General features: G+C 44.1%; 1 protein-coding gene across 8 annotated transcripts in view; it reads left to right on the plus strand.

Moving 5' to 3' along the window:
- Window positions 1-1,552: 1,552 nt before the first annotated feature.
- LOC139259841 (cytoplasmic dynein 1 intermediate chain 2-like) overlaps window positions 1,553-17,417 on the plus strand; it is a 141,279-nt gene continuing 125,414 nt past the window's right edge. For all 8 annotated transcript variants that reach the window (XM_070875708.1, XM_070875709.1, XM_070875712.1 and 5 more), the window contains exon 1: window positions 1,553-1,635. The gene's annotated coding sequence lies outside the window, so the exon portion shown is untranslated. The remainder of the gene's footprint in view (window positions 1,636-17,417) is intronic.

Consider the following 17,417-nt stretch of genomic DNA (forward strand, 5'->3'; position numbering starts at 1 on the left):
GATTCCATCCCTCTCCCTGGCAACTGTCTGAAGCTGAACCAGACTGTTCACAACCTTGGTGTCATATTTGACCCCGAAATGAGCTTCCGATCACATATCCACGCCATCACCAAGACTGCCGATTTCCACCTCCAGAACATCACCTGACTCTGTCCCTGCCTCAGCTCATAGAAACATAGAAAATAGGTGCAGGAGTAGGCCATTCGGCCATTCGAGCCTGCACCACCATTCAACAAGATTATGGCTGATCATTCACCTCAGTACCCCTTTCCTGCTTTCTCTCCATACCCCTTGATCCCTTTAGCTGTAAGGGCCATATCTAACTCCCTCTTGAATATATCCAATGAACTGGCATCAACAACTCTCTACGGTAGGGAATTCCACAGGTTAACAACTCTCTAAGTGAAGAAGTTTCTCCTCATCTCAGTCCTAAATGGCTTACCCCTTAACCTTAGACTATGTCCCCTGGTTCTGGACTTCCCCAACATCGGGAACATTCTTCCTGCATCTAACCTGCCCAGTCCTGTCAGAATTTTATATGTTTCTATGAGATCCCCTCTCATCCCTCTAAACTCCAGTGAATACAGGCTCAGTGGATCCAGTCTCTCCTCATATGTCAGTCCTGCCATCCCGGGAATCAGTCTGGTGAACCTTTGCTGCACTCCCTCAATAGCAAGAATGTCCTTCCTCAGGTTAGGAGACCAAAATTGAACACAATATTCCAGGTGAGGCCTCAATAAGGCCCTGTACAACTGCAGTAAGACCTCCCTACTCCTATACTCAAATCCTCTAGCTATGAAGGCCAACATACCATTTGCCTTCTTCACTGCCTGCTGTACTTGTTGCTGAAACCATCAACCATGCCTTTGCTACCTCTAGAGTTAACTATTCCAACGCACTCTTGGCTGGCCTCCCAAGTTCTACCCTTGGTAAACTTGAGGTCATCCAAAACTCTGTTGTCCGTGTCCTAACTCACACCAAGATCCATTCACCCATCACCCCTATGCTCGCTGACCTACATTGGCTCCCGGTTAAGCAACGCCTCAATTTCAAAATTCTCATATTTGTTTACAAATCCCTCCATGGCCTCGCCGCTATCTGTAATCTCCTTCAGCCTCACAACCCCCTGAGATATCTGCACTCCTCCGGTGGCCGTGCCTTCAGCTGCCTGGGCCTTAAGCTCAGGAACTCCCTCCCTAAAGCTTTCCGTCTCTCTATCCTCCTTCCAAGACGCTCATTAAAACTTAACTCTTTGAACAAGCTTTTGGTCATCTGCCGTAATTTCGTCTTTATGTGGCTCGGTGTCAAAAATGATTTGTGTCTTATAACACTCCTGTGAAGTGCCTTGGGGCGTTTTACTACGTTAAAGGCACTATATAAATACAAGTTGTTGTTAAAGGCGCTACATAAATACAAATTATCTATCTATCTCCCCTCTCGATTTCCACGACCCCTGCCAAGCCTGTCTCTCTCTGTGTGACTGCTGTGAGAGGGTGGGCTTCCTGGTTGTATCTCTGCCCTTGCGCGGGCACGCGCTCAGCTGGACGGAAGTGGCGCGCGGCGCGGCAGCAGGCGGCGCCATCTTGTGTGGGTCGGTACGGTTGGAGCGGTGATTGGGTCTTGTCGATTGCTCAGGTCAGTCAATGGCGAGCATCTTGGCTTAAAGCCGCTGATCAGGGGATAGAGTTTTGGAGAGCCCCAGACTGTGCCGTGTTAGTCCGGGACAAGGCCCGGCGGCCGTGGTTCTCGATCAGGGAGCGCTTTAGTTCGGACGTGTTGGTGCTGACATAGGCCGCTGACGGCAAGTAGTCAGCTGGCCGGGGTGTGGCGAGCAGGGTGGAGGTCCCCGGCACAGTGAGCTGGTGGCGACGAGGTGCTGTTCCTGCGGAAAACTGATCATGAGGAAGATACTCTGGGGTCTTGTGTACACTTATTATTGGTGATATTTTTAGGTTAACCCCGATCGACCCCAGTGTATTAGCTACAGTAACTGTCTCTTGTATTCCCTGCTGTAATTCTGTTAGCCGCACCAGTCAGTGTCGGTTCTCCACAAGAGCATCTGTGGGTTCGGGACCAAGCACCGTGGAAGGGCAGCAAATGATGTCAGGAATGTGACTGTCCAGGAGACCCTGAACAGTACCAGGCAAAGGGGACTGAAGGAGGTGCAGCTAGCGTACCACATGCAAAAGTTTGGGGAAGGGGATTGAGGAAGCTCACAGCTCACTGGTTAAAATATCATTTTAAAAATTTAAACTAAAAGAGCATATTCCCAGCTATGCAAGGATCCCAATGTGACGAGGAAGCAGTTGTAATTCATACCTGTTAAGGACGACTTGGCATTGTGTATCTTCCTTGCTCAAGAGAAAGATGCAGCATTGAAGATTGAAGCAGCTACTCACTTTGGGGAAAGGGGGTGGGTAACAAGCTAGTGATACATGGTGGCAACTCCTTGCCAACCAGGCTGTACCAGTCATCATCATAGGCAGTCCCTTGGAATCGAGGAAGACTTGCTTCCACTCTTAAAATGAGTCCTTAGGTGGCTGAACAGTTCAATACAAGAGCCACAGTCCCTGTCACAGATGGGGCAGATAGCCGTTGAGGGTAAGGGAGGTTGGGACAGGTTTACTGCATGCTCTTTCCGCTGCCTGCGCTTGATTTCTGCATGCTCTTGGCGATGAGACTTGAGGTGCTCAGTGCCCTTCCGGATGCACTTCCTCCACTTATGGCGGTCTTTGGCCAGGGACTTTCAGGAGTCGGTGGGGATGTTGCACTTTATCAGGGAGGCTTTGAGGGTGTCCTTGTAACATTTCCTCTGCCCACCTTTGACTTGTTTGCCGTGAAGGATTTCCGAGTAGAGTGCTTGCCTTGGGAATCTCGTGTCTGACATGCGGACAGTGTTGCCTGCCCAGCGGAGCTGATCAAGTGTGGTCAGTGCTTCAATGTTTGGGATGTTGGCCTGGTCGAGGACGCTAATGTTGGTGCGTCTGTCCTCCCAGGGGATTTGTAGGATCTTACGGAGATATCATTGGTGGTATTTCTCCAGCAACTTGAGGTTGTCTACTGTACATGATCCATGTCTCTGAGCCATACAGGAGGGTGGATATTACTACAGCCTTGTAGACCATGAGCTTGGTGGCAGATTTGAGGGCCTGGTCTTCAAACACTCTTTTCCTCAGGTGGCCGAAGGCTGCACTGGCGCATTGGAGGCGGTGTTGAATCTTGTCATCAGTGTACCAGTAGACACTGCTCCAGAATACATGGAACCTGTTTGGAGCAAAGTATCAGGCACCAGTTGGAGGAGTGGTATGTTTATTGGGCAGGTTTTCATATATAACAGTGGCATCCTGGGCAAGTCACCATTTCTCACTCTTATGTGTGTATAAGCAAGGTCAACAATTATTTTTCTGGACCATTTATGGATAGAGAGCTGCTAGCCTTGGATTTGATGTCTCTGGATTAGATATGGCAACAAGATTTTCCATTTCTCTGTCTATCTTTCCAATGTTTGTTTCTTGAATTTGTTTAATCAGTGCTGCACTTGTTAATTTTGGCAACATAATTTAAAGGAATATTTAGTACTTCTCCCCTGACACCCTTTCCTTATTGGGGATTTCCTCTCGCTATTGCCTTAGGCTTGTGTCTCTTCTGGATTTGGGCACTGGCTTTTCTGAAGCAACAAGGAAAACTGTCCAATCCTCTGCTACGCACAGCCATTTGCTTTTCAGGGTTAACTTTTCCAATTTATCTCCATCCCTCCTGTCCTCACTCCACCTCATCCATGTACCTCCTGTCCTGTCTTAACTTCTCAGTGCATGTGATTTCTTAGAAACAGAAACATAGAAATTAGGTGCCGGAGCAGGCCATTCGGCCCTTCGTGCCTGCACCGCCATTCAATAAGATCATGGCTGATCATTCAACCTCCGTACGCCTTTACTGCTTTCTCTCCATACCCCTTGATCCCTTTGGCCGTAAGGGCCATATCTAACACCCTTTTGAATATATCTAACGAACAGGCCTCAACAACTTTCTACGGTAGAGAATGCCACAGGTTACCCACTCTCTGAGTGAAGAAGTTTCTCCTCATCTTGGTCCTAAATGGCTTACCCCTTATCCTTAGACTTTGACCCCTGGTTCTGGACTTCCCCAACATCGGAAACATTCTTTCTGCATCTAACATGTCCAGTCCTGTCAGAATTTTATGTTTCTATGAGATCCCCTCTCATTCTTCTAAACTCCAGTGTATACAAGCCCAGTTGATCCAGTCTCTCCTCATATGTCAGTCCTGCCATCCCAGGAATCAATCTGGTGAACCTTTGCTGTACTATCTCAATAATAAGAATGTCCTTTCTCAGATTAGGGGACAAAAACTGAACACAATATTCCAGGTGTAGCCTCACCAAGGCTCTGTACAACTGCAGTAAGACCTCCCTGCTCCTATACTCAAATCCTCTAGCTATGAAGGCCAACATGTCATTTGCTGCCTTCATCGTCTGCTGTACCTGTATGCCAAACTTTAATGACTGATGTACCATGACACCCAGGTCTCGTTGCACCTCCCCTTTTCCTAATCTGTCATCATTCAGATAATATTCTGTCTTCCTGTTTTTGCCACCAAAGTGGATAACCTCACATTTATCCACATTTATATTGCATCTGCCATTCATTTGCCCACTCACCTAACCTGTCCAAGTCACCCTGCAGTCTCTTGGCATCCTCCTCACAGCTCACACTGCCACCCAGCTTCGTGTCATCTGCAAACTTGGAGATATTACATTCAGTTCCTTCATCTAAATCATTGATGTATATTGTAAAGAGCTGGGGTCCCAGCACTGAACCCTGCGGCACTCCACTGGTCACTGCCTGCCATTCTGAAAAGGACCCGTTTATTCCGACTCTCTGCTTCCTGTCTGTCAACTAGTTCTCTATCCACGTCAATACATTACCCCCAATACCACGTGCTTTAATTTTGCACATCAATCTCTTGTGTGGGACCTTGTCAAAAGCCTTTTGAAAGTCCAAATACACCATATCCACTGGTTCTCCCTTGTCCACTCTACAAGTTACATCCTCAAAAAAATTCTAGAAGATTTGTCAAGCATGATTTCCCTTTCTTCCCTTCTACACCCTTGACCATCTTAACCTCATTAATGTCACTTCTCACGCTTGGGTGTTCAATCTTCCTGCTATTCAGAAGATTTTGGAGGGAAAGGCTCATCCTGAACTCCTGTTTGCCACAACTACCTGTTTTGAAAGCACCTTCCTTCACACTTTGAATCCAAATAATGCAGCAAAATACTGAATCAACTCAATTTTAAAACAACAAACTTGGAGTCTGTCCTTGGGGGTGAGTAAAAGCATTTTAGAACATAGTTCTTAGAGTTTGATAATGATAGGCAGCACATAGATGTCATTCTGCAATATTATTCATAAGCATGGCGCCAGCCTCCCTACGTATGCAGACAATGCCCAGCTTTACTTCTCTGCCACCACCCTCAAGTTCATGATCATTGCCATGCTATCTGACATTAGATCATGGATGAGCCACTTTGTTCTCCAGTCAACTTTGGCAAGACTGAAGCAATCCTTTATAGCTCCTTTCTCCATTTGCTATTCCTGGAAGCTTGCTCAGGATGAACCCAACAGTACGCAGCCTAAGTGCCCTGTCTAGTCCTGAGATTCAAACCTCGCAGCTCGGTCATTGCAAGACTGTCTACCATTTGTGAAATATCGCCCACTGCTACTGAAACTTAATTCATGCATTTGTTACGTCCAGACTTAACTTGTCTTTCCTTGAAGACCTTCCAAACTCTGATTTATTGAGGATTCTGTCACTCGCATCCTATCATTTATTAAGTTTCGCTCCACCAGTTGTGTTAGAGTCTTCAGTAATCATGACCAAATATTCTGGAATCTAATTATTAAAGATGTATGCTTTGTCACATTACTCCTCATTTTTAAAAGCCTCCTCAACTGTGCCTTCAGTTATCTCCCTAATTTTCCTCCCAAACAGCTGTTTGGTCTCTGAATCCTCCATTTGTAAAGCAGAATAAGTATAACTTGTCAGAGAAAGGCACCGATGTTCTTTGGGAGTTTGAATTTGGATCACAACAATTACATAAAAATCCCACGGCACTTTATAGATTGGTGTAGTGAAAATGGATTTTGAGCTGGGAAAGAGGTGACTAAAAGCTTGGAGGAAGAGATGGGTTTTCAGGAGGTTTTTTTAAAAAGAGAGGTTGTTGGAAGGTGGAGGTAATTCTTAACAGTAGGCGGCTGAAGGCTTTACCATCATTGAGTGAAGGTGGGGTGCGGGGTGGTTGTGCAATGGAGATGCAAACAAAGCTGAAGTCAATAGCTTATGGATTAAGGTGTTATCTGAGTCTTTATATCATTGCATACTACTTAGTAAGCATATTTGTAATTAGTAGAATTTAGGTACAATGCATTAAAATTAGGACTGCTTTCCTCGATCGCCGATGATTCCAGTTTTATTAAGTCACTTTCAAATTTAATCCAGCACCCTGTTCTTTAACCCCATACATCATCATCATAGGTAGTCCCTTGGAATCGAGGAAAACTTGCTTCCACTCCCAAAGTGAGTTCTCTGGTGGCTGAACAGTTCCATATGAAACCCACAGACCCTGTCACAGGTGGGACAAACATTTGCTGAGGGAAGGGGTGGGTGGGACTGGTTTGCCGTGCGCTCCTTCCGCTGTCTGCGCCTGACCTCTTCATGCTCTTTGCGTTGAGACTCGAAGAACTCAACGCCCTCCCGGATGCACTTTCTCCATCTCTGGCGGTCTTCGGCTAGGGTCTCCCAGGTGTCAGTGGTGATGTCGCACTTTACCAAGGAGGCTTTGAGGGTATCCTTGTAATGCTTCCGCTGCCCACCTGTGGCTCGTTTACTATGAAGGAGCTCCGCATAAAGCATTTGCTTGGGAAGTCTCGTATCTGGCATGCGAACTATGTGGCCTGCCCAGCAAAGCTGATCGAGTGTGGTCAGTGCTTCAATGCTGGGGATGTTAGTCTGGACTAGGACACTGATGTTGGTGTGCCTGTCCTCCCAGGGGATTTGCAGGATCTTGCGGAGACATCGTTGGTGATATCTCTCCAGCGACTTGAGGTGCCTTCTGTACATCGTCCATGCCTCAGATCCATACAGGAGGGCGGGTATTACAACAGCCCTGTAGACCATGAGCTTGGTAGATTTGAGGGCCAGGTATTCAAACACTCTCTTCCTCAGATGGTCGAAGGCTGCACTGGCACACTGGAGGCGATGCTGAATCTCCGCATCAATGTCTGCCTTGTTGATATGGGAAATGGTCCACGTTGTCGAGGGCCGCACCGTGAATCTTGATGATTGGAGGGCAGTGCTGTGCGGTGGTGACAGGCTGGTGGAGGATCTTTGTCTTACAGATGTTAAGCGTAAAGCCCATGCTTTTCATATGCCTCAGTGAATACATTGACTATATCCTGGAGTTCAGCCTCAGAATGCGTGCAGACGCGGGCATCCTCCGTGTACTGCAGCTCAATGACGGAGTTTGGGGTGATCTTGGACCTGGCCTGGAGACGGTGTAGGTTAAACTGCTTCCCACTGATTCTGTAGTTTAGTTCCACTCCAGTGGGGTACACTGATGCATTATATGCTTTTAGCCCTATTTACTATCTGTCAGCATACCTTCCATCCCCACAGCATTGACTGCTTTCACCCCTAACACTCTCCTCAGCTGGTGAAACCCTTATCTGTGCTTTTGTTGTCTCAGGACTTCCTTGCAAGCCTCCTGAGCTCCCCACTCTACAAACTGATGTTTAAAACTCTGCCTCTCACTTCCTATCCTGCTTACACCATTCTTGCCAACCTCTCCTTGTTCCCTGTCTCAGTGTATTGAATTCAGAATTCTTGTCTTTGTTTGCACATCCCTGCATAGTCTTCTCCAATCTTGCATCTCAGCCTGAGCCTTGCAGTGCTCTGCCTCTATGCTCCTATGCATTCTTCCTCCTGGCATTCCTCACTTCATGGTACAGCCTTCAGCTATCCCTAAGAACTATCTTCTAGAAGTCCCTCTCTAAACATGTTTACCTTGCGACTCCTGTTCTTCCCCGCCCCTTTTTTCAAAATCTTGATTAAACATATCTTTTAGATAATGCATTCCCCCTCCTCCCCTAATTCATCTTCTCCTGGATCTTCTACAAACTCTGCTCCTGACTCGATCCCCTCTCCCTCCGGGCTTAACTTGATTGCTTAGAATATTAATGTCCTGTTTGACCTTGAATGGAGTTTTAAACTCGCATCCTATCCATTGCCAAAAACGCTTGGGTCCACCTCAATAACATTGCCTGCCTCTGTGCCTACCTCAGCCCCTCCAAAGCTGAAAACTTTATGCACAGCTTTGTCATCTTCAGACTGAGTACTTGGAACACTTTTTGCTAGCAACCCTTTGATTTACCCTCCATAGACACCCATTGCTCAAAACTGCTTCATATATTCTGTCCCACACTTAACTCCTGCTTGCTCATTACCTCAGTCCTTGCTAACCTATGTTTTTGGGTTGTCCCATCCTATCTGCACTTTTTTCTACAGCCCTTTGTTTTCTAAATGCTCCTTTTCTATGGCCTTCTATGTATGCTCCCTCTCTTTGCTCCACCATTGACAGCAGAGATGTCAGCTGCCTTGGTCCTTTTCTTTAGAATTACCTTCCTAAATTTCTGCACCATTGGCTCTCTTCACCTTTGAAAACATCCTCAAAATCCAGCTCTTCCACCTAGCTTTTGGTCACCTCCTTAATCTTTTATTATTGTCTCTTTTTTAGCGCCTTGGATGTTTTATTACATTAAAGACACTAATAGTCATATTACATAGTTGTAATAAATTTAAAATATTGACTGTTTCATATCAAACATTCTACACGTAAAATTAAAAGTTTAATTTAAAACAATTAAGATTATATTGTAATAGCATCTTGCTACAGTTGTAGGTGCACTGCAGAGTTGAAAGATGTGGGCTCTTTCAAGTTTTGTACAACTTTGAACTTGTAATGTCTGTCGGGACCCTGGGTGAGGCATTACGTGGGGGCTAGGTACTTTTTTGGTGGGAGAAGTTACTAAAACTGCTTTCATGCCCAGTTCAAGAATTTTGCTGACTGAGCTCTGGGAGAAATAGCCTGCCTATTGCATTGGTTAGACAAATAGTATTTGGGGGAAAAAAGGCAACACATTGCATCAGAACACATCAGTACCTCTCTATTCTTGATTGGGGAATAGTGCTTTCTGATCCCGGGGAGGGGGGGGGGGGAAAAGTAATATAATGGCAATGTTACGGAGGTGAATGCAGGTGGTCTTTATGATGGTTTTGCAATAAGAGGTCAGAAGCAAAGCTCACGGTCAGAATTGGTGGGTGAACTGCTCACAGGCCTGTATTACTGCTGCTCTAGAGCTTGCTACCGGGACGAGCAAGAAAGCAGGATGGCTATGACTCGCCTTGCAATTTTCACGCTTATGGTCACGCTCCTGAACTCTACTTGATGGCTTTCCACAACAATGGAATTTAGGTTGACCAGTCAGTAGAGGGGGGGATTGAAGTTGTCTCACCCATTGTATAGTGCTGTCTAGTTTTGTTCCAGTGCACAGTGACACTTTGTTGTCTGATTAGAGAATTGTTCTTCAAACAAAATTACAAATTAGATGGTCCAGTGCCATGCATGTTAATGCAGTTCTCCATGTTCAGTTTGAAATCCCACCTATGCAGGAAGTTTGTGGGATTTGAAGAAGACTAGGTTCTTCCTCACAGTGTAATTCGAGAATGACCTGTCCGAGTTAGTTTATTATCTCCCGTTTTGGGAAATGGCTGAGAGCAGATTTACAAAAAATAAATTGTTGAACTTTTATCACCAAAGCAACTAATGTTTTCAAATGGAATGAAATGGAACATTGTCATATTTCAGTTCGCAACTACAGTTCTCAATCAAATATAACACTGCCAGCTGCATACTAACTCTGCCTGTACTTTACACAACCACAACCTCAGAAGAACACCCTTGTTGACCGTTCTATTTTCCTCAACAGTCATCCTTGTGGTCTCTGGTGCAAAATTGGAAACCACATCCAATCAGTCTCAAATTATGAACAGTTTCTGAGTTGTGGGATTATAGCCAAGTTGTAGGCACGATCTTGAAATTTGCAGATGACACAAAACTTAGAAGTGTAGTCAACATTGAGGAAGAGAGTAATAGACTTTAAGAAGACAGAGACAGACTGGGGGAATGGGCAGACACATGGCAGCTGAAATTTAACACAGAGCAGTGAGGTAATACATTTTGGTAGGAAGAATGAGGAGAAACCATACACTAAAAGGGGGAGGGCAGGTTAACAAAGTAGTTAAAGCATATGGGATCCTGGGCTTTCTAAATAGAGGCATAGAGTACAAAAGTGAGGAAGTTATTCTAAACCTATATAAAACACTAGTTCCATCCCAGCTGGCGTATTGTCAAATTCTGAGGACCACACATTAGGAAGGACGTGAAGGCTTTGGAGAGGGTACAGAAGAGATTTATTAGAATGGTTCCAGGGATGAGGGATTACGGTTAAGTGATAGATTAGAGAAGCTGGGGTGCTAAGCGAAGGCCAAGAGAAGATTTGATAGAGGTGTTTAAAATCATGAAGGACTTCGATAGCGTAAATAAAGAAAAACTGTTTCCAATTGATGAAGGGTTGATAACGAGAGGTCATAGACTTGAGGTAATTGGCAGAAGAACCAGAGGCACCATGAGGGAAAACTTCTTTGCGCAATGAGTGGTTAGGATTTGGAATGCACTGCCTGATCGGGTGGTGGATACAGATTGAATAATAGCCTTCAAAAGGGAATTGGATAAATACTCGACGGAGAAAAAATTGCAGGGATATGGGGAAAGAGCGGGTGAGTGGAACTAACTGGATTGCTGTTCGAAAGAACCGTGGTGAACTCGATGGGCCGAATGACCTCTTTCTGTACTATTCTATGATTCTAACCACTGGGAACTGGATTGAGACTGTTCAAGCTGATTTTGTGTTAGGACTCAGCCAGCAGTGCAGGAAATCATTCTGCTTCTCTATGTTTAATAGTAGAAACACAAGAATATATTCAGTAGTGGAAAATTATGTCTCCGCATCAGTTCATGTGTTCCTCAGTGCATGGATAAAAGTCAATTTGCATAACTACATCTTGCATAACAAGACCCGCAAGTGAATGGAGAAAAAAGAGCATTTAAGGCCATAAAGGAAAATGGCACAGAATTAAGATGGATTCAATATCAAAAGGTATACCCGGAGTGTAAAAAGGGCATTAAAATGGCAAAGAACATTTAAATTCATAAGTTTTTTTTCGTTATGTTAAGAGAAAAAGAAAACGAGGGATACTTAAAGAGGGATTGGGTGGGGGGGATGACAACTGATGCACAGTCTGCAAAAGTTCTAAATAAATTTTTTTTTTGCCTTGTTTTTACCAAGGAGTAGACAGATAGCCCATTAGATGTGGAAAGGTGACTATAGGGTGTGGCAGAGGTAAGCTGCAACACTATTCATATTACTCTCCGCCTTGGTTGCTGACTATCTGCAAACTTAAAGGGAATAAATCTTTGGAGCTGGATAAGATGCATTGAGAATTCTTAAGGAAATAAGAGAGGAAACTGGAAGATCTGTAGCACAATCGTTCAGAAATCACTGAATACTGCAGAGGTGCCTGTGGACTGGAGAAAGCAGATGTTACTGCAAATTTTAAAAAGGTAGCAAAACTGACCCAGGTACTACAGACTGCCGAGTTTACCATCCATTGCGGGTAAAGTTATGGAAATCCTTGTTAAAGATGAGAACATGGAGCATCTGGATAGAAATAAAATAATAGCCAACATGAATTCATGAAGGGGAGGTCTTGCCAATCTAAATTACTAGTCGTCTTTGAGGGTCTGACAAAGAAACTTAATAGGGGTAAGGCAGTGGCATATTTGGATTTCAGCAAGGCTGTTGATGCAATTTTTCTGGAAAGGTTGGTACTGAAAATAAGGAAAGTGTGAATCGTTGGAAATATTTTACAATCAATAAATAATTGGTTGACCGATAGAATCCAGAGGGTAATGATACAGGCATTGTCATCAGTCTGGGAGAATGTTACTAGTAGGGTTTCACAGGGGTGGGTCAGTTTTGGGACCTCTTCACAGTATGGTTGAATTTGTAATACAGATTGAGGGTGAGGAAGTAGTGTCTCAAACAAGCGTACTATGCTTAAACAAAGGGGACTACAGTGGGATGAGGGCAGAGTTGGCTAAAATAGACTGGAAACACAAACTAAACGGTGACACAATTGAGGAACAGTGAAGGACATTTAAGGAGCTCTTTCATAGTGCTCAACAAAAATATATTCCAGTGAAAAAGAAGGGCGGTAAGAGAAGGGATAACCAGCCGTGGATAACCAAGGAAATAAAGAAGAGTATCAAATTAAAAACCAATGCGTATAAGGTGGCCAAGGTTAGTGGGAAACTAGAAGATTGGGAAAATTTTAAACGACAGCAAAGAATGACTAAGAAAGCAATAAAGAAAGGAAAGATAGATTACGAAAGTAAACTTGCGCAAAACATAAAAACAGATAGTAAAATCTTTTACCGATACATAAAACGGAAGAGATTGACTAAAGTAAATGTTGGTCCCTTAGAAGATGAGAAGGGGGATTTAATAATGGGAAATGTGGAAATGGCTGAGACTTTAAACAATTATTTTGCTTCGGTCTTCACAGTGGAAGACACAAAAACCATGCCAAATTGCTGGTCACGGGAATGTGGGAAGGGAGGAACTTGAGACAATCACTATCACTAGGAAGGTAGTGCTGGACAGGCTAATGGGACTCAAGGTAGACAAGTCCCCTGGTCCTGATGAAATGCATCCCAGGGTATTAAAAGAGATGGCGGAAGTTATAGCAGATGCATTCGTTACAATCTACCAAAATTCTCTGGACTCTGGGGAGGTACCAGCGGATTGGAAAGCAGCTAATATAACGCCTCTGTTTAAAAGAGGGGGCAGACAAAAGGCAGGTAACTATAGGCCGGTTAGTTTAACATCTGTAGTGGGGAAAATGCTTGAGGCTATCATTAAGGAAGAAATAGCGGGACATCTAGATAGGAATAGTGCAATCAAGCAGACGCAACATGGATTCATGAAGGGGAAATCATGTTTAACTAATTTACTGGAATTCTTTGAGGATATAATGAGCATGGTGGATAGAGGTGTACCGACGGATGTGGTGTATTTAGATTTCAAAAAGGCATTCGATAAGGTGCCACACAAAAGGTAAAGGTACGCGGAGTCAGAGGAAATGTATTAGCATGGATAGAGAATTGGCTGGCGAACAGAAAGCAGAGAGTCGGGATAAATAGGTCCTTTTCGGGTTGGAAATCGGTGGTTAGTGATGTGCTACAGGGATCGTTGCTGGGAGCACAACTGTTTACAATATACATAGATGACCTGGAAGAGGGGACAGAGTGTAGTGTAACAAAATTTGCAGATGACACAAAGATTAGTGGGAAAGCGGGTTGTGTAGAAGACACAGAGAGGCTGCAAAGAGATTTAGATAGGTTAAGCGAATGGGCTAAGGTTTGGCAGATGGAATACAATGTCGGAAAGTGTGAGGGCATCCACCTTGGGAAAAAAAAACAGTAAAAGGGAATATTATTTGAATGGCGACAAATTACAACATGCTGCGGTGCAGAGGGACCTGGGGGTCCTTGTGCATGAAACTCTTTTTGGAGTTTATCTGCAAAACAAAACACATTAAACCGTGCCACCCGACCTGGGTGACACACCAGACATTTACAAGGCCCTTTTTTTCTTTTTTTTGGTTTTTTTTTGGGTTTTCTTTTTTCCTTTTTTTTGGTTTTTTTTTGGGCACTAAAATCACAATTTTTCCCCAGTGCCCCCTATAAAAGGGAAGGGGACACTAAAAACACCGGCAATTAAAACAAATTAAACTTTAAAACGTAAAATCAAATTAAAATTTGGTTGCCGGGCGTGATGATGCACTCCACCTCCGGTGCCCACCTCTCGCGGAAGGCCGCGAGCGTACCGGTGGACACCGCGTGTCCTTGTGCATGAATCCCAAAAAAGTTAGTTTGCAGGTGCAGCAGGTAATCAGGAAGGCGAATTGAATGTTGGTCTTCATTGCAAGAGGGATGGAGTACAAAAGCAGGGAGGTCCTGCTGCAACTGTACAGGGTATTGGTGAGGCCGCACCTGGAGTACTGCGTGCAGTTTTGGTCACCTTACTTAAGGAAGGATATACTAGCCTTGGAGGGGGTACAGAAACGATTCACTAGGCTGATTCCAGAGATGAGGGGGTTACCTTATGATGATAGATTGAGTAGACTGGGTCTTTACTCGTTTGAGTTCAGAAGGATGAGGGGTGATCTTATCGAAACATTTAAAATAATGAAAGGGATAGACAAGATCGAGGCAGAGAGGTTGTTTCCACTGGTCGGGGAGACTACAATTAGGGGGCACAGCCTCAAAATACACGGGAGCCAATTTAAAACCGAGTTGAGAAGGAATTTCTTCTCCCAGAGGGTTGTGAATCTGTGGAATTCTCTGCCCAAGGAAGCAGTTGAGGCTAGCTCATTGAATGTATTCAAATCACAGATAGATAGATTTTTAACCAATAAGGGTTATGGGGAGCGGGCGGGTAAGTGGAGCTGAGTCCACGGCCAGATCAGCCATGATCTTGTTGAATGGCGGAGCAGGCTCGAGGGGCTAGATGGCCTACTCCTGTTCCTAATTCTTATGTTCTTATGTTTAATATCCTTATAAATGATCTGGGGTTAGGAGTTACAAGCACAATGGCTGAATTTGCAGATGATACAAAGCTAATGGAGGTGGTGTACACCAAAGCTGGACAGGATAAGTTACAGGAGGGCTCAGTGCTGGGACCCCAGTTCTTTACAACACTAATGATTTAGATGAAGGAATTGAGTGTAATATCTCCAAGTTTGCAGATGACACTAAACTGGGTGGCGGTGTGATCTGTGAGGAGGATGCTAAGAGGCTGCAGGGTGACTTGAACAGGTTAGGTGAGTGGGCAAATACATGGCAGATGCAGTATAATGTGGATAAATGTGAGGTTATCCACTTTGGGTCAAAAACACAAAGGCAGAATATTATCTGAATGGTGGCAGATTAGGAAAAGGGGAGGTGCAACGAGATCTGGGTGTCATGGTTCATCAGTCATTGAAAGTTGGCATGCAGGTACAGCAGGCGGTGAAGAAGGCAAATGGTATGTTGGCCTTCATAGCTAGGGGATTTGAGTATCGAAGCAGGGAGGTCTTACTGCAGTTGTACAGGGCCTTGGTGAGGCCTCACCTGGAATATTGTGTTCAGTTTTGGTCTCCTAATCTGAGGAAGGATGTTCTTGCTATTGAGGGAGTGCAGCGAAGATTCACAAGACTGATTCCCGGGATGGCTAGACTGACATATGAGGAGAGACTGGATCAACTGGGCCTTTATACACTGGAGTTTAGAAGGATGAGAGGGGATCTCATAGAAACATATAAGATTCTGACGGGACGGGACAGGTTCGATGTGGGAAGAATGTTCCCGATGTTGGGGAAGTCCAGAACCAGGGGACAGTCTTAGGATAAGGGGGTAGGCCATTTAGGACTGAGATGAGGAGAAACTTATTCACTTAGAGAGTTGTTAACCTGTGGAATTCCCTACCACAGAGAGTTGTTGATGCCAGTTCATTGGATATATTCAAGAGGGGATTAGATGTGGCCCTTACGGCTAAAGAGATCAAAGGGTATGGAGAGAAAGCAGGAAAGGGGTACTCAGCCATGATCTTATTGAATGGTGGTGTGGGCTCGAAGAGCCGAATGGCCTACTCCTGCACCTATTTCCTATGTTTCTATGAATATACAAAGTATTAGAAACAAAGAATTTAAAGCAGAGATACAGGCCATTCAGCCCAACAGGTCCATGCTGGTGTTTATGCTCCATACAAGCCTCCTCCTCCCCCCCCCCCCCCTTCTTCATCTGACCCCATCAACGTATCCTTTTATTCCTTTATCTCTCGTGTACTTAACTAGCTTCCCCTTAAATACATCAATGTTATTCGCCTCAACTACTCCTGTGGTAACGAGTTCCACATTCTAACCACTCTATGGGTAAAGAAGTTTCTCCTGAATTCCGTATTGGATTATTAGTGACTATCTTATATTTATGGCCCTTAGCTCTGGTCTCACCCGCAAATGGAAACAGCTTCTCTGCATCTACTCAATTACACCATTTCAGAATCTTAAATACCTCTATCAAGTTATCTCTGTCTTTGTTCTCAAAGAGCAAGAATCTGTTCAGTCTTTCCTGATGGGTTTAACCTCTCCGTTCTGATATCATAAATATACTTGGGAATTGGGCAGGCAGATGGCAGATGAAATTCAATGTAGAGAAATGCAAAGTGCTTCATATAGGGACAAAAATTTCAGGAAAGGACTATTACTTAAATGGAAAGAAAATAATGTGCATGGAAAATTAAAGAGATCTAGAAGTCCTGATTGACAATAAATTGAAGCTATAACTACAATGCTCAGTGGCAGTTAGTAAAGCAAATCAGGTGTTAGGATGTATTAAAAGGTCAATATTGGGTCAAAATAGTGAAGTAATCCTGCCTCTTTATAAATTATTGGTGCAATCGTACTTGGAATACTGTATACAGTTCTGGCCACCACAGTACAAAAAGGATAGTGCAGTTTTAAAAGGACACAGAAGAGAGCAACCAGAATGATTAAGGGGATGGAATTATTGGATTATGAGGAATGATTATGTAAATTAGGCATGTTCACACTAAAAGAAAAGGTTGAGAGGTGATATGATTGCTGTTTTTAGGGTTCTAATGGAACTAGATAATGTAGATCATGATGTAGACCATGCCCAGAACAGTAGAATTAGAGGATACTACCGGTGCTTGAAGGGGGCAGGGGGGTTGTGGTAAATTCAAAACTAATATGTAGAAACAATATTTCAGTGAGTGAGCAGTCAAGTTATGGAACAGGCTCCTTGGGGAGATGGTGGAAGCAGTTAGTATTGATTAATTCAAATGCAAATAGACTTCTTTCAGAAAATTAACATTTTGGGATGCAGTATATGAGTAATTTGAGACAGGATGTAAGTGTAGCATGCTTAGGAGGAACAGGTGAATGAGTACCTATGATTCCCAGGGCTCTACATCACTGGAATTTGTCTTGGGTCATATCTGGGTCTATTGTAGACTAATTGATGGAGATTAATTGCTATGATTAGTCAACAACTCGATTATCATTGTATCATGCGACTACCAGGATGGTCGAAGGCAAACTAGATGGACCTTGGTCTTTTTTTAATCTAGCTGTTCCTGTGTTACTATTTGACTTGCATTTA

The sequence above is a fragment of the Pristiophorus japonicus genome, chromosome 3 (assembly GCF_044704955.1).
Source record: "Pristiophorus japonicus isolate sPriJap1 chromosome 3, sPriJap1.hap1, whole genome shotgun sequence".
Lineage (NCBI taxonomy): Eukaryota > Metazoa > Chordata > Chondrichthyes > Pristiophoridae > Pristiophorus > Pristiophorus japonicus.